The 26,538-nt window shown below is 38.4% G+C and overlaps 1 protein-coding gene and 1 long non-coding RNA gene across 4 annotated transcripts in view; one reads left to right on the top strand and one right to left on the bottom strand.

Moving 5' to 3' along the window:
- Positions 1-296: 296 nt before the first annotated feature.
- LOC138160957 (uncharacterized) lies at positions 297-9,158 on the bottom strand. The gene is made up of 4 exons (XR_011168222.1): positions 8,707-9,158; positions 7,473-7,752; positions 3,820-3,910; positions 297-2,571 (listed from the first exon to the last, which is right to left on the bottom strand). It is a non-coding gene; the product is annotated as an uncharacterized lncRNA (long non-coding RNA).
- A 237-nt stretch (positions 9,159-9,395) lies between these two features.
- SNCAIP (synuclein alpha interacting protein) overlaps positions 9,396-26,538 on the top strand; it is a 239,367-nt gene continuing 222,224 nt past the window's right edge. The window contains exon 1 of one of the 3 annotated variants that reach the window (XM_069087822.1): positions 9,396-9,881. The gene's annotated coding sequence lies outside the window, so the exon portion shown is untranslated. The remainder of the gene's footprint in view (positions 9,882-26,538) is intronic. The other 2 variants (XM_069087821.1, XM_069087819.1) reach the window with 2 other exon arrangements.

Here is a 26,538-nt window from a genome sequence, read left to right as displayed (position 1 = left end):
CTTTTCTGTAAAATTAGAGGGGATAACAAGATAAACTCTAAGGTCTCCAAGTGCCAAGAATATAGAGGTTTGAAAATTTTAAATACACGAATATGCAGGGCTTTAACCACACTGAGGCATTTGGGAACATCTGACCCTTTGGAAATGCCTGTACCCCAGATGGAAGTCTGCTACTCCCTCCCTTTTACCACTAGTTACCCTTTTTTGTCTGTGCCCTATACCTATTCCTAGGATGTTGTAAGTAAAAAATTTTTGCACACGGTCTTGGATAAAAAATCATTTTTTTATTAAACATGAACTGTTACAAATTATCAAAAGAAACTGTTATACATGACTTGAAGCATTCAATTATTACTTACTTAATGTTCTCACTTCAATCAGCCTCCTCCCTCTCTTTTCCTCTTTCCCCTAATCACTTTTTATTCCCCTCAGATGATTCGTTAAAGAATATTTATTCCACAGTCATCAGCTTCTGCTCATCCAGTATATAATAGGCATTTATTTTCTCCTCCAGGTGCAATAGCATTATGGTTCCATTGGGAGATTTCCGAAGGGAACCATCCTCTCTAATCGACAAATGGAAGTTGTGAATTAAGGGCAGAGAGTAGAGCTCACAAGATGAACACATTGAAGAAAACAGGGAAAATTAGTTTGCAGCCCTTAAAAGCCCTAACTCCCTCTCTCCTAGACGAGTCTCAGTCCATGGAGACAGATTAGTTGGAGGTGGTTCTCAAATGCTATCAGCTCAAGCCCCCAAAATATGTTCCCCTCCCCCACCCCTCCCCCTACCAAGCTGAGAATCATTTTAATCAGTCAGGTTTAGGTAATGGGTATTAGAAAGAGATCTTTATTAAAGTGGTACAGTAAGAACAATTGGTCTAAAATACCCCCCTAAAAGTCACACACTCTTTCATAAGTATTTAAAAAGTCCAGGGGTGGGGTGGCCAGGTAGCACAGCGAGTAAGAGCACCGGCTCCAGTGTTGAGAAGACCTGGAGATCGAATCACGGGCTCAGAAACTTAGCACCCACCCAGAAACACCTGGCCGTGTAACCTTGAGCAAGTTACTTAACCCCAATTGCTTAGGGGTGGCCAGGTGGCTCAGCGAGTAAGAGCACCGGCTCCAGTGTCGGGATGATCTGGATCAAATCCAGGCTCAGATACTCAACACCACACCCACAAATAACTGGCTGTGTAACCTTGAGCAAGTTACTTAACCCCGATTGCTTTAAAAATAAATAAATAAATAAAAAGTCCAGAGGAAAGTGAACTCGAGCTTAGAGATCATATATGGTAAAGGGTCCACGTAACTTCTGGCTGCTTGAAATCCCTCTTTGACATGTATGAGATGCTCAAGAAGTTTCTTTTAGGTATCGTGTAGTTTACTGGTATCCTCATGGAGCCATCAATCTATGTCCAGTCTGCCCTTTGATCCCAATGCAAATAGTGCCATCAACTGATCTGGGGATCTTTATACATTAATAGAAATGTGGGAAGTTCAGTATCCTCTAGTTTGTCAGAAATGAGGCTGCATGCAGCCCACAACACTCCTGAATGCAGCTAGGTGACATGCTAGAGACAGTATGGGGCTTGTCAGACACTCTATGACCTGGGACAAGTCAGTGCTTGGTACATAGTAGGTGCACTATATAAATGTTAGTTATTATATTGATTGGGAAATATTTAACAAAATAAATAAATAAAAATATAAATAAATGACTTATTTTAAAACAGTCAACATAGAGCCTACAGGCATCTTTATGTTGAATTTGTGGCCTCCCTTTCTATTTGAGTTTGATATCACAGCTCTTAGAACCTTGGACACTTGCAAATTCTTCTTTCATCCAAAGGGAGGAGAAAAGATATTTAGATCAATCCTGAAATTAAGGATTCTCTTTCCTACCAGGCAGTTCCTTCTTAGAGGTTTTACTAGAATGCCATGATTGCTTAAACCTCAGGTTCTAAATTAGCATGATAATTTATAGATGACCCTGAGAGCATGACTGAGTTTTTAAATCCAAATTTCCTATGCAATGCCACTCTAAGTGCAAGTACTTTTTTGCTTTTAGTCTAAAACCTTTGATTGACATGTCCAGATATTGGGTCCAATATCAGTCTGGACATGGGAACTGTGATGCTATGTTGTGGTGGGCATGGGGCCACATGAACCTTTGATATAAAGAGGCTGCAGGTGCTTCTCTTTGGCATACCCAACAGAACCACTTTTGAAGGACCACTATAGCATCATCCCACGTGGTTCTCAATGTGCCTCTGATTGATAAATTAATTATATTGGTCTCATCTTCCACGGCAGGGTAAGAAGTTTGTCCTTGTTGCAGTTAATGTCTATTTTGTATATGGGAATGCAGTGCCATTTAAGTCTGCTAACATGGTAGCCACTATTAAGGTCCCTATAGAATATCTCCTTCTTTCTTATGAATCCTCTTGTAGCTTTGATCAGTGTACTTAATTTCCTTTGAAGAAGATCTGCTATTGAGCTCCTCACCTTCACATTTACTAGGTTTTCCACTTTCTATCCATATCATCATTAGGTGACTGGCATCGTGCAATGCTAGAATAGAGTTTTAAAACAAAAGATCGTTATTATAATAGTTTTGAGTATTCTGACTTTCAGACACTTTGCCTAATAAAATAGTACTATCCCAAGACAGAGGCAGGATCTCTACTCCATGGGTTTCTTGGGTCAAGGCTTCAGGATCACTAGTCTAAGCAAGATGGATTATTTTTTAACACAGTCCCAGTTAGCCCCTTCCAGTCCTTCCTTATTCCATCCTTCCTGTGAGGTCACTCAGATCTCAATATTTCTGTTCCCTTCAGAAGGCTCTGTGAAAGTTGGGGAAGCCATTCAGATCTCTTTCCTTCTGTTTGGACAGCTCCTTCCTAAAAAGGATTTGGTTGGATCTACTTTTTAATGATATGGAGGAGAGAGAGCTGTGGAATTTTATTTTTACAGTCAGATTAGCAGGACATGACTTGGAGGAAAGGGGAATCTTTGGCTAAATAGATAATGATTTTCCCTGGATGAAAGTGAAGGGAAGTTTTCATCCAACCCCCATAGAAGAAGGATAAGGAAGGGCCTTCAGTGGAGGCCTCTAAATGAAACAACATTTAGTGCATGGTTGAAGAGAGACAAAGCCTGGGATTTCTGATCTTAGTTCTCTACCATATTCCTCAGTCCTTAAGAGCACCATGACATTGCTTATTGTATTGGTTTGTTTGCTGATGTGTGTTTTAGGTTTTTCTTTTCCTCCTCTAGTGCTGTCTATTATAGGTCTGTCTTATTCCCCAGAATAAGGTTGTCTAGTAGCAGGTCTAAAGCCATTTAAGTGGTAGAAGGTTCTCTGCAGAGCCTTTAGGTGTGGCATGTTATAACAACATTATTCCCTAGACCCCTGCTATGTGGTCTGGACTAAATTTTCTTAGAGCCCACTCATGCAAACAAGGCCACTTTGTCCTCAAAGTTATTACAATCATGCTTGAGATTTAATTGACTCAGGTATTAAGACTTGAGTTCTTGAACTGGTTTCTTGATCAACTAATGGCATAAAAGAGGCCATCTCACTATGTGTTAGTGCCCCCAGACTTGGTGGATGGATAACTTCCAAATGAGTCAACATAGCCTGCTGGCCAAGGACAGTAGGTACTGAGTATCCTCTCGCTGTGGCTAGGTTCCCCCATTAATTGCTAGATGAACTATGCATATCTCATTTCATTCTAATTTTGAACCTAAACTACTAGATACATCTAAGTCAAGCTGGTCCTATAACATAGGGCATAAAACAGAGTGGCATATGCTCACCAGAGGTGTTCCTCACTGTCACTGAAGAGAAGAGAGCCAAGTCCAAGTCAAAATCAGATTCTCTACAGATGCTGAGATCCTCCAGATGTTCCTGTTTGCAGATGACAGTGTGCTGATTTCAGAGACTACTAAATAAGATTCGTAATCAAAATGGCTATAGAATGTTCTCTATTATGGTGAAGCTTTTATTCCCATACTTTAAAATGCAAACTATAATTGTGTAATTCTTTGGTTAAATACATGTACCAACTTATGAATGATCTAAAAACTTAGGTGACGTGGATATCCCCAGTGCAGATCACAACTTTCTATACTTTCTCATTCTGTAATAATCTTACCCATATCATTTTGCATATTCACTATAGATGATACACTCATGTGACATTTCTAAATCCTGTACTAACCATAATAAACTACTGAAGAGTCCCAGGGGGCTGGAGGACTTCCCTCTCTTCCTTCTCCACATTGCAGTGCCTCTGCTATGAACCCAAGGAAATTATCCTGATGGGGTTCAGAAATTGGGGTATCTGCCCACTAATAAAAGCAAAGAAAGATTCCTTTTTTACACACATCAACATGTTAAGTCCTCTGCCCTAGGATCTTAGGGGAAGAGTTAAAGTTTATGTTTTACTCATGTTAGTATCTCCATAAAGTGAGGATTAAAAGGGAGATTGCTGATTAGGTATTTTATATTTCCTCTTTACTGTCTCTATCAGAGTCCATGTCTTCTGACAAGCCAGACCAGGAACTCAGGCTTCTTCTCTCATTGGTCATTTTCTCTGATGAAGAAATCCCCCTTTATTGCCAGTCAGCTTCACTCAGAGGACTGAGGACCTCTGGACTTGTTAAACTCAGTTTCTCTTCTAAGTCTGGGTACTTCCACCTCAAGTGGAAGGTATCTGATGCTCAGTTGGATATCCAGGAAAGGAAGTACTAAATAGAAAAAGCAGCTAGTGGGTCAACTGCAAGCTTGCTGATTTCAGGACCTCTTCACCACCTGAGATGTTCCATCCACCATTTGTCACTGTATATCTCAAAGTTACATGGTGCTACCTGGAGCATTTAAATAAGGGAGAGAGCCAGGTAAGAGTCACAGTGGATAGAGCACCAGGCCTGAAGTTAGGAATACTCATCTTCATGAATTCAAATCTGACTCAGACACTTACCAGCTGTGTCACCCTTGGCAAGTCACTTAAGCCCATTTGTCTCACTTCCTTCTCTGGAAAATGAGCTAGAGAAGGAAATGGCAAACCATTCTAGTATCTTTGCCACGAAAACCCCAAATGGGGTCACCAAGAATTGGACATGGTTGAATAATAACAACAAAACTGGATACGAGCTCTCATTTTAAGTGATGTGGTATCTTATCCCCCTAACAATGTCATGGGATGAAAAGACCAAGCAGCCAATCTATAGTGTACAATTTTCTGCACCATACCAAAGTAGTATATCCTCTAAATATTGGTCTACTGCATGGCCAGAAGCAGCCAGAAAGTTTGACATCCCCAAAGGATTCAAGCGTTCAATCCCTATGTTGCTGGAGTCCTCAGAATGTTCTAGAGGTGCTCCGGACATACGATTCCTAGAATAGTCCTTGGAATGAGTTCAGTTCAACATCTGTCACACTACTACAAAATGTATATACATTTACATGAAAGGAATTCACTTCAGAAGAGTGGAACCATTAGGAGCCTAGGCTTAACTGAAAAACCTTCCATTCAGACACATAGAACTCACTTCCATAACATAGTCCTAGCCTAGATTACCCAATTTGTGATTATTTTTGCTCATGCCTCCCGTATTCTGTGCCCGACATAGAGGATTGAATCTATAAATTGTATTAAGCCAGTACAAGTCCAGTTCCTCCCATCCCTATTTTTTTTAAGACTGTGATTTCTTTTGTGCTACTGTCATTTTTTTTTATCGCAACAGATTTACCCATTTCTGACACAATGAAGATCTGTTCTGGAAACTGAGTAGAAGGACAGGATAGACATGTATTTTAAAAATAAGAAGTAATCTGTTTTTAAAAGTTACCTAGAGACTGTCTGGAAATTGATGGAAAATGAGATTTATTCTTATATTGAATAGTCACCATTATTAAAAAAACAAAAACAAACCTTGGTTTGGAAAGATTCTACTCTGGAACTTGGCTGCCTATGATAGCTGAGGAATGGGACAGAAGAAAATGAATGGGTTGGTATAATATTGATACTCTTCTAAGAAAATTTATTATTGTTATTCAATCAACCCAACTACTTATTCATTGTAGGAAAATGTGAGGCTTACTCTTTGTCTTTGGGATTTAGCAATATTTTTAGGAGAAACCTTTAAAATTATGCAATCACACTGATGGTATATATGGAAAAGTGTATACCAGAAAAAATGTAAATAACAGTATAAACACAACCATGTGGAAACAATGGTGAAAATATAATGAAAACCATGTTAGCACTAGAACATAACAAGAGACAATAAAACGGAACTATAAAAAGACAGAGAAAAAAATCTGAAAGTACATCTCCAACATGGTTGTTTTTCACTATTGGATGTTACTTATTAGGGACCCTTCTTACTCTGCTTCATTCCACAGTTCTTACTCACATAAATTCCCATTTTTTTTTTAAATAGAGTTTTTTCCCATGTATGAACAAAAGCATGGGGTTCTTGGAGGAACTCATTCTTACATGTTTTGGGTATCTGAAGCAGTTAAAAGGAAAGATGTTTGTAATTTCACACACAAAAAGTGTCTTTCTAGTAGAAGGTGTTATATTTAGCTTTATGTAATGTAAGTAGAATTGTGTTCAATCAAGAATATGCGAAAGGTACCACCAAACCCATCTTTATCTGATGGATGGAAGCAAGATGGTCACCTTAGTGTTATTTTACACATTTTATACTGTTCTAACCATTGGAACCATTGCTGTATCCAAGGGGCTAGGGGTCTTTACTGTCACCCTCTCCACTTGGGAGCCTATATGCTCTAGATCCATCAATATATGTGGTCTGGACAAGGTTCAGCCCTTGTGAATCCTGACCATCTATAAGAGAGGTCAGACCATTTCTCTCTCTGACTCATTGCTCCTCCCTATTCTATTATTTGGGAAATGGTTTACTTTTAAAGTAGGTTTGATTCCTATCTAGGTAGTAATAAATATAAAATATTAATTAGGTATGGGATAACTTATAATTTTGTACACATAAAATAAATACATAATGCACAAAACCCACAAATGTGAACTGAGTGAGAACTTAGTAACCATAATAACAAAAAATAAAACTACTATAATACTTTTCCAGAAGGTTGCTACTTAAAATATCTAGACATAAGGTAATTTTGGAGACTGCAGAGGCATTTTAAAATTTCACCCTGGCTCTGACTTGTCCAAACAATTTCCCATTGGCAAACAAGATCAAGGGATTGAACTCCTTCCTTTGCTAGTACCCTCTCTAGAGATGGGGCAGCTCTCCCTGCCATGAGTCAGTTCTAACCAACGGATCCAACTTCTAGTTCTATAGCTATGAAACTCACAAATTTGTCACCAAGACTAGTAATCTCCAAGTGGGGATTATTGTTTGGGCATCTACACTCAGAGAAGAAAATACAAGATGGAAAATGCAGCCAGATTACCTGAGGGCAAGGAGAGACTCACCTAGCAAGGCATCTGCTCTAGCAGTCCAAATGATAGTGTCACCATGACTCTGGGAAGGGAGTAAAAGCAGTCCTTTCTCTCATCCCTCATAGGAGAGGTTCTAAAAGTTATGGCATGGTCTGTAGCCAGGATGGAAAGAGGAAAATGAGATCCACTGAGTCAGTCACTCTTCTTTTATCCAATACAGGGATTGCTTCATCATCCTCCAAAGAGCCAAATAGTACAGCAAGCACATGTGGTTGGCCAGGAGTGGGCAGGGAACTGTGTATTGCCTCTTATACTGTCAAAAAAATTTTATTTTAAACAGATGTGAGTGAATTAAACCCAATATTCTCAAGTATTTCAGTGCCATGTGATGTCATCTGACAATATTTTATATAATGGATAATGTGTATTTTCCAAATAGTAAAGCCATCTTTATGTATATACTTACTGTTTTGTACATGACAAATTAAAAAAAAACAATAAATTATCAGATTGTTTAACAAAAAGCAAAGAGCCATAAATTTCCAGTAGCAAATGGAATTATCCTAGTGTCAAAAGCCTTCTCTGATTAAGAAACTCTGTATGTGAATTATGCTTTTTCAAATAGGTCTCAGGAGCTGGCATTTCTTCCCTAATTTTCATGCAAGGGATGGTTACCTCCTTTATTTAACACTCTGAGTGTTTGGTAGTACACTTAATAATTAATCTGGTGAACTTTGCTTTTAAAACCTTATTAGGATTTCATTTCTGGAAAGAATGATACAATTATCATTAACTCTCCTTCATTAAATCATCCAGGAAAGTGCTTTGTTTCTACTTTTGTCTTTAGGGGACAGTAAAAGGATAATGTCCTTGGTGCTAAGAAAGAGTGGTTTCCTCACATATATCTCTGGCGAGTAGCTTTAGCCAAACAGTCAAAGAGCAGCAAACAGCTTGGTCTTTAGTTTAAGATGATATATCTAAGTTATGTGAACTTCCTTATACTGTCTTGGCTAGAAAGTCTACTGAGAAGGGAATTTCTCAAAAATCATTTAAAGCTTTCCAACAGACAAAAATGAGATGTTTCTGAGCCAATGTTAGTATAAATGTCTTCACTCAGCTTTTAGAAATAAAGGAGGAAGGATAGTCACCAGTCTCTCTACTAACCCTTACCCTCCTCCTTTTGAAAAAAAAAAGTATGCTAGAGTTTATTATAACGGCAGATTTTTTAGAATTGTAGTAGTTTGGGTATATTAAAAAGAGTCCCTACCTGAAAGTCGACCTTCTAACCTCCTTCCCTCTGCCTCCCGTTAGCATAAGAGTGCAGGTTGCCCCTTCACCATAGAAAGAGCTAAGGTTAAGCAGTGAAGCCTTCTATGTTTGTGAAGCCCCTGGGGATCTTTGGGGATGCCAAGTGCCATGCCAATGATAATTATTATCCTAAGGTACTTTTCAAGCAATAGCTGCTACAGGAATGATGTCTTCTCCACATTTCCTCTTTCTCTTTCCCATACTCTATGTGTTTGGCGTCACTGGTACCCTGAAGTCCTTCAACAGAATTAAGAAAAGAAATTTCATCAAAAGGGCCTAATCCAAAAGATTAATTTAATTCGGAAAGTAGAAGAGTAGCAAAAAATCAAGGAGACAGAGAAGAAGAAATAAGGAAAAGGGAGAAAACTGGAAGAGTTAAAAAAAGGGGGCTGAACAAGAGAAGGGAAGAAAAGGGGAAAACGGTTAAAACAGGAGGAAAAAAGCAAATGTATGGGCAGAGAAAACGGGGGGGGGGGGAGAAGGTGAAAGCTTAAAAAGAGAAAGAAAGGGCAGGTTACAGAAAAAGAGCCTAAAGAATCAGGGAACGAGAGGAGCAGGAGAGGAAGAAAGAGAGGGGTGTGTTTGTGCTTGTCGGGAGGTGGAGTGGTACGGGGGCTCTTTCAGCACCATGGGGGAGGGTCGCTGTCAGTCAGAGTGGAAACACAGCGCTAGCAGATCCGCCGAGGAGGAGGAGGAGGAGGAGGAGGAGGCGGCCAGAGCAACAGCGGCTAGGGAAGCAGCAGCAGCAGCAAGTCCCTCCAGCTGCGTCCCCGCCCCTGCTCCCCTGTTCTTCCCGGCGCCTGGAGGTGGCTTGTGGCTGTGGCCGTCACGTGGCGGTCCCCCTTCTCTTTCGCCGTTGTCTTACTCCCACCTCGCTTTCACGATTCTCTCCAGCCCCCTCCTAAACTCAGATCTTGGGAAAAGAGAACGGCGCCCCGGCCGCATTGTGACGTAGGGAGCGAGCCAGCAGCGGCTGCTGCTGCTGCTGCTGCTGCTGCTGCTGCTGCTGCGGTAGCGGTGTCTCGCCTGCCGGTAAGGGCCCTTCCGCGGGAGCCTGAGCGAGTAGCAGCTGGAGCAGCAAACGTCTTCAGCATCATCGTTCTCATTCAGGAGCAGAGTTCTAGGGCACCTCGGGTGAGTTCAAGTTCCTCTGAACCCAGGTCCCAAAGCGGGAGGCAAAGGCCTTGGATAAAGGCTGCTACAAGTTTGCATGTGTGCGACCCCCACCATACCAACCACTTCTCACTGTCTCTATGTTTCCCTTTTGTGCCTTACATCCTTTGCTTGCAAGGGAAGAAAAGGTAGCTTGGGGCAGTCGGAACCAGTGCCAGAGTGGCTAGCAGCAGCAGTCTCCTGAAAGGGTTTAGAAGATGTATCTATAGTAACAGTGGCCGCTGCCAAAGGGGCTGCTTTAACCTAGGAGGGAAAATTGCACCAGCACAGGAATTTCAATCTCTGCCCGCGGATTTCAATCGATTGTTCTCTTTTCATTAGCGTGTTTTGTGTTTACCAGTACTAACACCAGCACTACTAATACTGGCGAAGACGTTGGTTGGGATGGTTAAGGTATCCAATTAAGAGGTGTAACAGAACTAGGCGGGAGAGAGGGTGGAAAGGGAGGGAGGAGAGAGGGGGGGAGGAGAAAGGGAGAGAGAGAGAGAGAGAGAGAGAGAGAGAGAGAATCTTTTTAGTCCTGAAACAGCCTGGGTACCACACACTGTATACCCTTTCTACCCCAATCCAGCCAGACTTTGACATCTTCATAATTCATTCTTCTGGGGGCTTGTTTGTGTTAGCTTGCTGAAATATCTTGTATTTTGCTTACTGTCCTGGTGAATTTCATGTGCAGGTGTTAAGTGGAATAAAATGGTAGTTTGGCTATTGTCAAATGCCAGATTTTGTTTGCTTAATTTTTTTTTAAGTGAAGAAAAAAGGGGGGAAATACTGAGACATTACTGGCAGCCATACAGTTTCCACAGGAAATACTAGCATTCTTTGCTGAACTCGCAAGGAAGAAAGCCTTTAGGAAAAGAGCAAAAACATTGTGACTACTTTTCAGGGGATCATAAGTGAGTATATACACACTTATACACATCCCTCCCCACCACCACCACACACACAGACACACACGTTTGCCTTGAGAAAGTTGACCAAGGAAGCAAGCATTCTTGTTGGTGTAATTTTCCTCCTGCTTGAAGTAAAACCCTGCCCTTCTCTCCCAGCTTATGACTGACAGGTAACTCTCCAAGAAAGAGAAAAAATGTAACAGGACTGTCTGATCAAACTCCATATGCAGTGGAACCCTGTGCAGGGTGCTGTTTTCTCAATGAACTTGGGATGGTATCAGGGAATCTTATTAAGATTACATATGTGCAAATTATATCAATTCTCCAAGTGTCACTTTAAATACACAAAAAAGTTTCTCTGTTTAATCTGCAAACAGGTAAAATCTATTTTTCTTTTTGTGACGCACACTTCTCTGTTGGGACTAAACAGAAATCTGTATTTCATTTACATACTGGAATTTCAAAAGGCATAAAAAGCTAAGAAAGCTGCCTATGTGTGTATTTTGGAGAAAATATGGTCTGCTCTAACTTTGATTAGTTGTGAATGAAACTCAATCTTATTTTAGTTCTACCAAGTTCCTGCACAGTGTCCTTAAAGCTTGCTGGAAAAAAGTTTTATGTTACATTGTAATAACAATTACAGCATTCCCTAGCAAGACTATATTGATTGAGAATTTACACATACGGGAAAGTATGCATCATGCACTGGAAGGAAAAAGACTGATTGTCATTAAGTTGTTGGGGATGTAAAGCATGTAGAAGGGAAACATTTATTCCTTGCAATTTTTTTTAAAGGAGGGAAAAGGAATCTTAAACACGAACTTTAAATGATTTACTGTTAGAGTGTTAAAAGGGATAAATAACAGCATAATAGTTTTGAATTGAAGTTGTTTTCCAACTTTGATGTTCATTTAAAAATGTGCATGGGGAAGAAGAGCAAACAAATTTCTTTCATTATGTAGCAGCCTTGCTAATTTCAGGCAATGGTTCAAATGTAATTATATACTGACAAAACAAAATATATGGCCAGAAACTTTATACTTGCTGTTATTTTGAAAGCAGTTGTAGCATGTTTTACTGATGTTTAAAGGGAAGTAACTCACAGAAACATCTAATATAAACAAATGAACTTTGATGTTATCAGAAAGAGCCTGAAGCAGTTTTGCTTGCCAGATTTAAGACATTTCTTTGTCAGGGGAGTCAGGGAGGAAATCTTACATAGAGCAGGTGCATTATTATAAGAAACACAAGGGAATTACTCTTTTAAATGCAAAATCTTATTGAACATTGACAAGACAATAAATGGCATTAGTAGAATAGAGTCTGTGTGTTTGGCAATCTGTAGTTGTTAAAAAAAACATTTACTAGAAAAATGCATCCTGAGAAAAAAATTGGTAGAAATACAGACAGATACTCTATTAGAACCTTTATTAGATGTGTTTGCTGCTTCTTCATATTTTCTGGCTGATTTGCAATTGATGGCAAGGAATTTACAGTGAATAAATAAGTTGATCACATACATACAATACATACATATTACCTGTTTGACAAATTTTGTTTTACTTAATTCATGTTTTTATTTATTTAACATCAATTTTTCAGCTTTTAAAAGCAATTATTGAAAAAACTTAATGAAATATTGGGAGAAACTCAACATTGTGTTGGCCATTTCTCATATTCATGAGACCTATTTATTTCAACATCTATTTATTGAACTTCTCTATCCTAGGTGGGAGAGGTATTACAAAAGAGTATAATAAGCAGCCCCTGGTCTCAAGGGATTTATAATCTAGTGGAAGAAAGAATACATGCATATGTAAAAAGTATTTTTAAAAATGCAAACAAAAGGTGCTAAAGGCACTCAAAGGAGAAACAGATTGATCACTATAAACTGGAGAGATTAGGAACATTTTCGTGGTTGGTGTGGAGCTTCATTTGAGCTTTCATAAAAATCCCTCCTTTGGAAGGAGCAAAGATGATATTTCAAGGGGGAACAATGGCACTACTCCAAAACAGAATGCAAATAGATAACAGAATAACACATGAACAAACACATATAAATCCACATGCATATATCTACATATCTGCCTACATATATTTGATTCTCCTCCCACTCTTTATGATGATTTTTTTCTCCCTTGGGAAAATTGATTAAGGGACAATTGCTTTTTCATTTTTCCTGTCTGAAACAAATGTTCATGAGACAGCCTCATGTCATGTACAGATAAGCAAGACATACTATATCTTGATTCAAGTCCTCTGATTCAAAACCTAGCACTTTTGCCACTGCTAGATGACTCTTCCTAGTCATTAGAATTCATCATTTCTATATCTAAGCTACAGGAATAGTTTAGAAGGCTCAATTCTATTCTCTGACACAGTCTTCTTAGTGACCTGTCACTTTCTATGTCATCCTTCCTCTTCTAAGGTCTCCACCTTAAGTTAGAATTAATGTATCCTCAAATTCATCGCTTTTGTTCCAATACTTCATTACTTCTAGATTTTTTTGTCTGGTGATATTATTCATTCATATAAAATCATTAACAATAGATGTTGAACATTAGATTTGACAGGTTTGGAAAAGTTTTTTTTAATCATATCTGGACATATACCTATAGAAAAGAGTACATATACAGTCACTTCAATATCTGGCTATGTTTATATCCCTCATTCAGGGAGTCACTGACCACCAGGATGCATTTCCCCCTCTGTAGCCAGTAACTAATGTCTTTACTACTGGATATTTTCTGTTGATCTATCTTTTTTTATTTGTAAAGTAGGGAAAACTGTTTCCTCTGCAAATAACTCCTAGGTTGTGCCCCTTTTCCTGAGAAGAGCTTTATTAGATATATCTATATACATATGTAGATAGAGATATGTATACATATATTCATATATGTATACACACATATCCTCTCTCTCTGGCTCTATCTCTCTCTCCCCCTCCCACCCTCTAACTATTTTCAGAGGTTCAGGAGAATTTCTTTCTCTGTTAAATTCTTTCTCTCTTAGACTTTAGACTAGGAATGCTTAAACTTTTTGTGTGTGTGTCATGGTTCCCTTTGACAGTCTGGTGAAACCTATTGACCCCTTCTCAAAATAAAGTTTTAAATAAAAATGCATAGAATTACAAAGAAAGCCAATTCTATTGAAATAAAGGGCAATTTTTTTTTTACACAGTCACATTCATGAATGGCTCATAAACCCCTGCTTTGGACTATGATTTGGATTCCCTTCTGCTTGCTCATAGCTATTTTCTTCTTTGATTTCCATTTGAAGCATTTCTTCAGTCATCTCAAGATATTTAATGTCAGTTGATTCTAATTTGCTGACTTGAATAATGAAGGGAGGACCCCCTGTGAAAGTTATTGCTTAAAAGCCTGGTGCCTTGAATTACCTAGGAATTTTTAGGATGTTAGAAATAGAATTCAAAGAGCCACATAAAACCAAGGATTTCATGTTCAGCAATTATGAGAAGCAGAGGAACTGGAATTGTGTTACATTTGTTTTCCTTTTTGAGACAATTAGCAATGATGTTTGTGAGAAATGTAAAAATAAATTCTAGGTTTTTAAAGTGATAATCCTTTTAGGTTTTCTTTCCCCCTCCCCCAGCCTCAGATTTCTGTTATGGAAAGTTAAAATGTTAGACCAGCAGACTCTGAGGAAAAACTGAGGCGTTTTTTAAAATAATTTTGAGCTGATGGTAAGTGTATTTTTAATCCCTTCCATTACAACTACCGGGAAAAAGAAAGCAAAAAAGTATCACTGACACCAATGTATGTCTGTACTAGAGTGGGGAACTGTAGCCTCAAGGCCATATGTGACCCTCTAGGTCAAGTGTGGCTCTTTGGCTGAAACCAAACTTCACAGAAAAAAATCTTCTTAATGAAAAGATTTGTTCTGTAAAACTTGGATTTAGTCAGAAGACTGCACCCAAGGACCTAGAAGGCCACATATGGCTACAGGTTCCCCACTCTTCCAGAGAGGCCAAACAAGGCATGGCCTTTTCTCAAACCAAAATATAGGTAATGATTTTGGGAAGGAAAGTACCTAGGAAGAGTTCAGAGTAAACTGGGGCCATCTCTGGAAGAGATTACATGGGCAGTTGGCATACTCGGTGGAATAAAAATGGAAGGTTATGAATAAGACTGCTCTTTCTGGCTCTGTCCTTTGGTTTACAGACTTAATTCCTACTTAGAAAAGACAGTTTTTTACTTTGTCAATGGCAAAGGTTTGGGAAGGAGCCCTTGCTCATCATTTTCATAAGGTCTGGATGGAAAGAAATTTCTCTGATCCAACCAACAGACAAAATTATCTGACTCCATAAATTGATCTAAGTTATTTTGAAATTCACACTCATCATAAAATTCATACTCTTTACTTCTTTTCCACTGATTCCAAATAATGGGATTTCTCTGTGTGTCTCTGAGGGCTTGTTGTTATTATTTTTCACTTTCTACAAGCTTCCTAAAGAGAGAATAAATCAATATGAGTAACTAGCAGTCAGTTATTTGGATTCCCTGTGTATAAAATAGGGATGAGTTACATTCTTTGAATGTTAAGTGATAGCCTATTGGGTGGGCTGAATGAGTTTATACAATTTCCCCAATAGGAATAACAAGACCATTGCCAATGAAGCTATACCAGCAGAGTGAACTTTAAGCCAACTTTCCATACCCACAGGGTCCATACTTTCAGGCCCCACTTCCCGCTCATTGACTCATTGTCCTGAAAGCTGGGCTACCAGATAGTACTTCTATACAATCACTCTAGCACGACACTTGCCAGAGACCAGAGGGTCTCTCTTCCTCTCACGTCATCCCACATTCCTTAACTATGTAGGGTGTATACAACAGACAACCACCACTGGGATTCTGGGACCCGAGTGTGTACCTCATTCCTGAGGGTAGCTTAGACTCTTTGGAGACATTGACTCAGCTAGTATTCAGCAACAAAGATGACCACAGTTTAGTGAAGGACTTATTCTACTGGAGTTCTCTGGCTTCTTTGCAGCTTCTTAACTTTCCAAATTTGAATAAAAACAGGAAAACAAAACAAAAACTCTTTATGCTTTTCTAACAGTCATCTTCTCCCCAGGCTGCTCTGAGGGCTTCAAAGGTTATGAGAGTGAATTATTCTATTCAGAAATATGGTGGAAGGGAGAAAGACTCGCATCATTTGTCTCACTTTGCAGAGAGGGAAGGTGAGCTATGGTCAGAGTGGACACAAATAGCAACCTGTTCTTTTATGTCCCCCAAATTTGCTTTTTGTTCTAGACCACAAATGTTCATTTTGTGAGCTGCGTTGGAATCCTCATGACACAGATAGACTCTGCTGTGATTGAGGTAGTGTGATACAATATAAAGAATGCTGGATTTGGCACCTGAGGAACCAGAATTTGCTTTTTTTTTTTTGGAGGGCAACTGGGGTTAAGTGACTTGCCCAAGGTCACATGGCTAATTTTCGTGTTAAGTGTCTGAGGCTGGATCAGAACCCAAGTCCTCCTGACTCCAAGGCCAGTGCTCTATTCACTGAACCACCTAGCTGCCCCTTAGGAACCAGAGTTTGAATCCTGGCCTTCCTTGGGTGACCCTGGATAATTTGTTTAACTTCTGTGGTCCTCAGTTTCACTAAATGTAACATCAAGGGTTTGGACTAGTTGATGTCTATGGTTCCTTCCAGCTCTGAAATTGTGATCCTTAAGAATCTGTGAAAGAAGGAACAGAATTTAAAAAGGAAAAGCCACAAAAGTGAAAATAGTATACATCAATCTGTATTCATACTCATAGATCTTTCTCTGATATGGATAGCATTTTTCATCATGATTCTTTTGGAATTGTCTTGGATCATTGTATTGCTGAGATGAGCTAAGTCAATCATAGTTGATCATCACACAGTGTTACTATTACTGTATACAATGTTATGGCTCTTCTCACTTCACTTAGTATCATTTCTTACAGATGAAAAGTATTCCATTACATTCATACCCCACCACTTGTTCAGCTGTTCCCCAATTAATGGGTTTCCCCTCAATTTCCAATTCTTTGCCACCACAAAAAATAGTTGCTATATATATATTTGTACATGTGGGTCCTTTTCTATTTTTTATGATGTCTTTGGGAAACAGACCTACTAGTGGCATTACTGGATCAAAGGGTATGCACAGTTTGATTGCCCTTTGGGCATAGTTCCAAATTAGTCTCCAGAATGGTTGGATAAGTTCACAACTTCACCAAAAATGCATTAATGTGCCAATTTTCCCACATCTTTTCCAACGTTTATCATTTTCCTTTTCTGTCATATTAGGCAATCTGATAGATATGAGGTGGTACCTCAGAGTTATTTTAATCTGCATTTCTTTAATCAATAGTGATTTAGATCATTTTTTCATATGACTATAGATAGCTTTAATTTCTTCCTCTGAAAACTGCCTGTTCAAATCCACTGATCATTTATCAATTGAGGAATGCCTTGTGTTGTAAATTTGACTGAGTTCTCTATACATTTGAGAAATGGTGCCTTTATCAGAAATGTTGCAAAAATTGTTTCCCATCTTCCTGCTTTTCTTCTAATCTTGGTTGCATTCGTTTTGTTTGTGCAAAATCTTTTTAATTTGATGTAATCAAAATTATCCATTTTGCATTTCATAGTGTTCTCTATCTCTTGTTTGGTTATAAGCTCTTCCTTTTTCCCTAGATCTGAGAGGTAAACCATTCCTTGCTCTCCTAATCTGCTTATGGTATCACCCTTTATGCTTAAACCAATCTTCAGCTCAATTAGGGGGATTCTGTAACACCTTTAATAGGTAGTTAATTAGCTTACACTTTAGTATTTGTCAAAGCAATCTTTTTGATGTGAAACATCCCATTTCACTGTTAATAACATTTTCATGTGAAGAAATAATTGACTTCTGGGCAAGACTGTGAGCTCCCTGAAATAAAATCAGTATAATCCAGTATATCAATCAATGAATTAAAGTCCATTGATGATATACTGTTATTTTAGTATTTCTGTATACTTAGAGCTATACATCAGTTTACACAATGGTAATAATGCCATAGTTTTAAATAATGTATTATGGTTTCAAAAGCCAGTTTACATACAGTTTCATGCATTGTTCAAGATCCATCCTTTCAAATAGACAGGATAAGCATCATTATCAGGGGGGTTAATGATTTATCCAAGGCCACATGGGTAGTAAGTGACAAAGTTGAGATGTTTTGTTTTCTTTGATTCCTGATCCAGTTCTCTGTGTGTACTTCCCAACTATATGTTTAGCTTGGTAAGATAAATTATTGAATTTTAAAGTAAACAAAAAATCATATGGTGATAGATTATAAAACTTTCCTTCACAATGATCTTGTGAGATTGGTAGGGTAAATAGCATAATCCATATTTTACAGAAGAGGAAATTGGAGCTGTATAGTGAAGCAACTTGCTCATTTTATTTTATTTTACTTTCTGGAGGGGAAAGAATAGGGCAATTGGGATTAAGTGACTTGCCCAAGGTCACACAGCTAGTAAGTATTAAGTGTTTGGGCCAGATTTGAACTCAGGTCCTCCTGACTCCAGGGCAGGTGCTCTATTCACTGTACCACCAAGCTGCCCCAAGTGACTTGCTCATAATCACATAGATAGTTATTATCGATATTTTGTCATTATCTCTTCGGTGACTAAATACATTCATTATCTCATTAACATGGATCCTTCCAGTACTGGAGATAGCAACTTTAGTATAGATTCTCATCCTTTGTGGTCCTTGTCCATATTCTCCTGTAAATCCTCCAAGAAGGGTCCACACAATATATCAGACACTTCTTTTTTTTTTAATTTATTTTAGTTTTCAAAATTCATTTCCACAAGATTTTGAGTTACAGATTTTCTTCCCATCTCTCTCCTACACCCCACCCCAAGATAGTGAGCTTACTGAATATCCCTTCCCCCCACCTGTTATCTTTCATATCCTCCCCCATACCCCTTAACTTTCTAGTAGGACAAGATGAATTTCTATAACCCAGTGCCTGTATATCTTATGTCTCAATTGCATGTAAAAAACAATTTTTTTTAACATTTGATTTAAAAACTTTGATTTTCAGACTCTTTCCCTTCTTCCCTCCTCACCCATCCCCACTGAGAAGACAAGTAATTCGATATAGGTTGTACATGTGTAGTTATGCAAAACATTTCCATAGTAGTTATATTGTGAAAGACTAACTGTATTTCCCTCCATCCTTTCCCGCCCCTCACTTATTCTGTCTTCTTCTTTAACCTGGTTCCTTTTCAAAAGTGTTTGCTTTTAACTACCCTCTCTACCAATCTGCTCTCTTTTCTATCATCCTTCCTTTTGTCCTCTTCCCCCCTACTTTCCTGCAGGGTAAGATATCCAATTGAGTATGTATGTTATTTCCTCCTTAAGGCAAATTCAATGAGAGTAAGGTTGACTCATTCCTTTTCCCCTTCCTGTTCTTCCCCTCCATTGTAAGTTTTCTCTTGCTTCTTTTATATGAGATAATTTACTCTATTCTATTTCTCCCTTTCTCCTTCTCCCAATATATCTCTCTCACCTCTTAATTTTATTTTTAGATATCATCCCTTCATATTCAACTCATCCTTTGCCCTCTATGTATACATGTACACACATACATACACACATATATATTTATATACACATACACCCTCCTATATATACATATATGTATGTATACATATATATATATATTTCCTTCAACTATCCTTATACTGAGAAAAGTCTCATGTGTTACAATTATGATTTTTTCTTGTAGGAATATAAATAGTTCAACTTTAATAAGTTCCTTATGTTTTCTTTTTCCTGTTTACTTTCTCATGCTTCTTTTGCTTTTTGTATTTGAAAGTCAAATTTTCTGTTCAGCTTTTTTTTTTTCATCAAGGATGCTTGAAAGTCCTCTATTTCATTGAATGACCATATTTTCCCCTGAAACATTATACTCAGTTTTTCTGGGTAGGTGATTCTTGGGTTTAATCTGAGCTCCTTTGACCTCTGGAATATCATATTCCAAGCCCTTTGATCCCTTAATGCAGAAGCTCCTAGATCTTGTGTTTTCCTGATTGTGTTTCCACAATATTCAAATTGTTTCTTACTGATAGCTTGTAATATTTTCTCCTTGACCTGGGAACTCTGGAATTTGGCTATGATATTCCTAGGAGTTTTCTCTTTGTAATCTTTTTCAAGATGCTATCAGTGAATTCTTTTGATTTCTATTTTGCCATCTGGCTCTAGAATATCAGGGCAATTTTCCTTAAGAATTTCTTGAAGGATGATTTCTAGGGTCTTTTATTGATCATAACTTTTAGGTAGTCCAATAATTTTTATATGACCTCTCCTGGATCTATTTTCCAGGTCAGTGATTTTTCCAATGAGATATTTCACATTGCCTTCTATTTTTTCATTTGTTTATATCTATTTTATAGTTATATAAAATCATTAGTTATATAAATATATATATATATATAGTTATATGAAGTCATTACCTTCCATTTGCTCCAATCTAATTTTGAAGAAATTATTCTTTTCAGTGAGTTTTTGAAATTCCTTTTCCATCTGGCAAATTTGGTTTTTTAAGACATTCTTCTCCTCACTGGCTTTTTAGGCCTCTTTTGCCATTTGAATCAGTATATTTTTTTTAAGGTGTTATTTTCTTCAGTAATTTTTGGGTTTCCTTCAGCAGACTGTTGACTCACTTTTAATGATTTTCTTGCATCATTCTCATTTCTCTCCCCAATTTTAACTCTACTTCTCTTGCTTGATTTTAAAAATCCTTCTTGAGCCCCTCCATGGCCTGTGACCAATACATATTTTTCTTTTAGGCTTTTGATGCAGGAGTTTTGACTTTGTTGTCTTCTTTTTTTTTAAGTAATTGGGGTTAAGTAACTTGCTTAAGGTTACACGGCCAGTTTTTGTGTGTGGGTGTTAAGTATCTGAGGCCGGAACTGATCCTGGGTCCTCCCAACTCAGGGGCTGGTGCTCTTACTCACTGAGCCACCTAGCCACCCCATGACTTTGTTGTCTTCTTATGGTTCCATGTTTTGATCTTCTTTGTCCCCCCGCCAAATTTTTATGGTCTGATTGTGCTTCCTCTGTTTTCTCATCTTGCCAACTAATTACTTGACTTTTGAGCTCTTTGCCACGGTAAAACTCTGCTTCCAGAGTAGAGAGGATGGTGTCCCAAATTTCTGGGGTTTTATGCAGCTGTTATCAGAGCTGTGAGGAGGGTGCTCTCTCTACAGCTACCACAAGCTCTGGTATGCTAGTGTTCCTCACCCCAGGACCACCACCCAAGACTGCAGCCCAGAAACCAGCAGGTCAAAGCAAGAGCGATTACCCTCTGAATGATTGCTTGGTTCCCCTACAATCTGCAGGCCAGAAGCTCCAGAGGCAGCCACATGGCAGCAACTGCAGCCACCCCACCTCTGTCACCTCTGCTGCCCCAGGGGCAGGGAAAAGACTTTTCTCACCCATTTCCAACACAGTTCCTTACTGACCTTTTACTTTCTCTTTTGCTTTTATGGGTTGAGAAGTATGGAAACGGCCACAGCTGCTGGTGATTCACTCTCCTGAAGTCTGCTCCTGCCAGTCTTCCAACCTGGTGCAATAGACCCTTCTTGTTGCCTTCCAGGCTGCCTTTGGTGGGAGATTTATTTCTCTCTGTCACTTTGTGGGTTCTGTAGCAGTAAAATTTGTTTAGAGTCACTTTTTACAGGTATTGGAGGTGGTTGGAGTGGGTGCTCAAACAAGTTCCTGCTTTTACTCCGCCACTTTGGTTCTGCTCCATCAGAAACTTCTAGCTGGGTCTTTTGACACTCTATAGTTCCAGTGCCTTTGCATTGTCTATCTGTTAAAACTTACTTGTGCTTTATGATTAGCTCACATCATTTCTCATTTTAATATTTTTCTGTATGAAATATTTTATTTTATTTTATTTTATTTTTTAAAGCAACTGGGGTTAAGTAACTTGCTCAAGGTTACACGGCCAGTTATTATTTCTGGGTGTGGTGCTGAGTATCTGAGCCCAGATTTGATCCAGGTCATCCCGACACTGGAGCCGATGCTCTTACTCACTGAGCCACCTGGCCGCCCCTAAGCAATTGGGGTTAAGTAACTTGCTCAAGGTTACACGGCCAGGTGTTTCTGGGTGGGTGCTAAGTATCTGAGCCCGGGATTCGATCTCCAGGTGTTCTCAACACTGGAGCCGGTGCTCTTACTCGCTGTGCTACCTGGCCGCCCCTGGATGAAATATTTTATGCTATTCTACCAATCCAATTCATTTCAAACAGGCAGGAAGAGAGGGAGAGATGGAGGGAGGGGGAAAAAAGAAGGAAGGAAGGAAGGAAGGAAGGAAGGAAGGAAGGAAGTAAGGAAGGAAGGAAGGAAGGAAGGACATTTATTAAGTGCTACTATGAAAATTTTTTTCTTTTAAAAAGGGCTACTATGTTTCAGGCACTTTGCTAAGTGCTTTTTAAATATTATTTCATTTGATCCTCACAACCACTTTTAGAGTTAAGTTTTGTTATTATCTACATTTTATAGTAGAGGAAATTAAGTGGTTAACTGTCTTGCCTAGGGTCAGCCAGCTAGTTAATGTTTGAGGCCAAATTTAAACTTAAGTATTCCTAACTGTTCAGGCCCAGAATTCTCTCCACTATGCCACTCAGCTATCTCTATAGTATGTAAATAGCCAGCCTTAGTTTTAGGAAATCCTAGTTTCAAGGCCTGTTTTTGATACTCTGTGACCCTAGACAAGTCACTTAACTCCTTAGTGCCCCTAAACAAATATCTAGGTTGCTAGAGAGGATAGTTAGATTGCACAGTGAATAAAGTGTCTGGGCTGGATTCAGGAAAACTCATCATCATGAGTTCAAATCTGAACTCTGACACTTACTAGCTATGTGACTCTAGGCAAGTCACTAAACCCTGCTTACCTCAGTTTCCTCATCTGTAAAATGAGCTAGAGAAGAAAATGGCAAACCACTGCAGTAACTTTGCCAAGAAAACCTCATGGACAGTGTTGGTGCACTATGGTTCACAGAACACAAAGAGTTGGACATGACTTAGCAATTCCACAACTTGGGACAGCTAGGCGATACAATGCATAGAGTGCTGAGCCTGGAGTCAGGAACACCTGATTTCCAATATAGCCTCAAATATTTACTAGCAATATGACCCTGGGCAAGTCACTTACCCTGGCTTGCCTCAGTTTTCTCATCTGTAAAATGAGCCAGAGGACAGAATGGCAAATTACTTCAGTATATTTGCCAAGAGAAACCTCAAAGGGGATCACAAAGAGTTGAACATGGCATAAACGACTGAATAACAAGTTGCTGGACAGTTTACACAAAAACAGTGGTAGAAGGGAGTTCTTGACACATGGAATCACAGATTTGGACCCTTGCTCCCTTAAAAAAAGTTTAAGGCACTGGGTACAGAAAGACAAAGTGAAAAAAATAGGTCTTGCTATGCTCCTCTCAAGGAGCTTTTATTCTACATGCATTTATTTTTCATGAAAATTATCCATTGGCTCTATGTGGCAGAAATGGTTGTAGATATGCATGGCAGAAATAGTCATAGATATATAAAACATCAAGGTGGTTTACTCCAGTTTTATAAACAACTACTTTGCTTTGAGGCTTAAAAAAGAAGAAAACTTGTGGCTCTCTAACTTTCCTGTAACTAATATTCTTCAGACATTTTGGCTTCATTGTGCTGTCCAAGCAGTTATAAGTCAGAGAAATAAACCTATATAAAAACCAAAAGCTACTTTTGAATGGTTCAGGATAGCCAGATTTGATTTGCCAAAGTGGTGAAAGGTTTAACAGGATTTCCATAAATGTGGCCTTCAAGCTATGTTTTAACCATAGGACTCCAGTGAACCCCAAGACCTGGAAACTTAGAACACAAGGTCCCAGTGCAGAAAAGCAATATCAAGATTGAAATAATAGAGTCATTTTAATTTCCTCAGATCTGCAGACACAAGCAGACTTAGATGCTGAGCATCGTAATTTAACATGGCTGTTGTGCACTAAAAACACAGTTTAAAAGTCTAATGTTTAATTAAGTTGAGTACTCGAAGATTAACATGGTTACAAATCTTGGGTATTGGATATAGTACAATGTTTGCTCTGGTTGCTAGGAAATAGGCAAGATCCATTCTCAAGTTACTCATTGACTTGGCCAGAATGTGGATGTGAACTCCCCTCAAGTAACTGTCTTGATCATTTCTTTCCTCTGGAGCACATTTCAAAATGTATGTAAATACATTTTATAAGCAACAGAATTCCTACCTTTGTGGGCCAATGGGGAGCACAGGTTGCCCCTAAGTAAACACAGGCAGAGAATTTTAATGAACCTTTACCTACAAGATCTTGGGATGACATCAGCGTTATGAAGTCAGCATTTAGGTTTTTAGTTTAATGGATTTTTCCATGTGATATAATCATCAAGAAAATAGATTTTTCTTTAACATCTAATTATCATAAGAGCAACTGATGGTTTGGCATTCTACCCATTCAAGGGATGCTGTCAAAGTCGTTGGGATGGAAATTTGATTCGCATTGATGGTTTTCCAAAACTACTAAAAGTTCTACTTTTAGAAATCCCACTATGCTTTTCATTCTCTCCCTCCTCCCTTTCTCCCCTTTTGGCAAACTGTGTAGCACGACAAAGAGAAAAAAAGAGAAAGAAAAAGAAACGAACTCATGCAAACCTGAAAGGGGTAGCTCCAACTTATTTTCTGTTTTTGTAACTTGAAAACAAAAAGAATCGTTGGTGTGTTCTATTTCAGGCATGAAAGAACAGGGTGATGAAGTTCAAAAGTAGAACCCAGAAAGAAAAACAGAAGCAGTTTTTCATTTAATCTCTCTGAAAATCAACCTCTAAGTGTTTCTAAACTGAAACTAGTGCCTGCTAATTTTGCTTTTATGAAGTTTTATTTGTGGAATTTAATAGCATCTTGAAGTGCCAGACAATCACTTGCACACAGAGATGGTATTACAAAGTAAACTTAATTTAAAGGAAAAATCGCCTATCCTGAAAGATGCTACTTATCTTTAATAAGTCAGTGGAAAATGAAGGGAAAATATTATTCTTAAGTGGCACAATCAGGGCTCAGTACAACCTCCTCCTGAGTCTGAAATATAATCATATTGCCATCTTCTTTACCAGAACAATCTAGTCCTTACTTTTGTTAGACTTTTTTTTTCCTAGGCTATGGATTTTTGTATTGCTGGGTTAGTGACAATAGTGCTGGTAAATGTTTAACCATTGGCTCACCAGGAAAAAAATATGCATAACACATTTGAAAGTTTAATATGCATTAACATTTTCTCCAACACTTTAATTCTAATCAATAATTCTTAATTAGACGCGGCTAGGTGGCTCAGTGAATACAGCACCAGCCCTGGAGTCAGGAGGACCTGAGTTCAAATCTGACCTCAGACACTTAACACCTACTAGCCATGTGACATTGAGCAAGTCACTTAACTCCAGTTGCCCTGCCTCCCCCCCTCCAAAAAGCAAAAAAAAAATTTTTTAAATAATTCTTAATCAGCAAAATAACAAATCAAGCCCTGATTCATAGCATTTGCCAGTTTCCAAAGTGTAAATGCTTACACTAAAAATTTAACAATTAGCTCTTTACCAATAGGTTTGAGCTGAAGGATTATGTTTTGGCTACTTACTTGAACTGTTCCTATCACTTGCTGATTCATTTTTTTAGAAGTTTCTATAGAGAAGACAAGTTGTGTTTGATGATGGTCCCTATCTAAGCTTCTTCAGGTTCTAATTGTAAGAAAAACAAACAAAGCAGAAGAAAAAACAAAAGAAAAAAACATCTTGAATTAATTATCTTAGTATTGAGGCTTTCTTCAGTGTAGTAACTAAGAAACACTTCACATGTATAATTTATCCTCAGAAAATATGAAACAATGTGGCCAAAATAAAATGTAATGAGAGATTTGAGAAGCTCAAATCCTAGGGCTGTATAGCCAATGGGGCTATAAAACACCTGTTCCATAGCTATTGCTACTAGGATAGAAACATGTATGGCAAGAAGAACTGTGAGATAGATTGGAAGCTCCCTGATGGCAGGGAGTCAAATCACATGTATCCTTCAGGATCATGTTTTGAATAGAGAGCCAAGAAAATCTCCAAAGCCAAATGCTGGGCTCAAATTCCACCTGTGACATATACTAGCTGTCTTACCATGGACAAATCAGTCTTAAAACCTATCTCAGTTGCCAGTCTGCATTGGTAGAGAGTTTCAGTCATCTGGGATTTCTGTATTCCAGTGAAATCATAGTTCCAATCCCTATTTCTCATCTAATGTAGTGCTGGACATACAGTATGAAATAAAGAGTTGAAAGAAACTTCAGAGGTCATGCATGCATCCTTTTTAAAGTGCAAAATAAGAACTCTATTCGTGTACATCATCGATCCCTTCTGCTGTGTCTTGTGTGAATTATCTTTAAGCCTCTGCTTGAATGCTTCCTTCCTTTCTTCTTTTCTTTCTCTTCCTTTCTCTTCCTTCCTTCCTTCTTTTCTTTCTTTCTTTTTCTTTCTTTCTTTCTTTCTTTCTTTCTTTCTTTCTTTCTTTCTTTCTTTCTTTCTTTCTTTCCTTCTTTCCTTCTTTCTTCATTTCTTTGTTCCTTTCTTTCTTTCTTTCTTTCTTTCTTTCTTTCTTTCTTTCTTTCTT

The sequence above is a fragment of the Petaurus breviceps genome, unplaced genomic scaffold (genome assembly GCF_028583685.1).
Source record: "Petaurus breviceps papuanus isolate PSGF00001 unplaced genomic scaffold, PetGlider_PUasm1.0 183, whole genome shotgun sequence".
In the NCBI taxonomy this organism is placed as follows: domain Eukaryota; kingdom Metazoa; phylum Chordata; class Mammalia; order Diprotodontia; family Petauridae; genus Petaurus; species Petaurus breviceps.
Note: the sequence above shows the minus strand (reverse complement) of the source record. Positions and strands in the feature narration are given on the sequence as shown.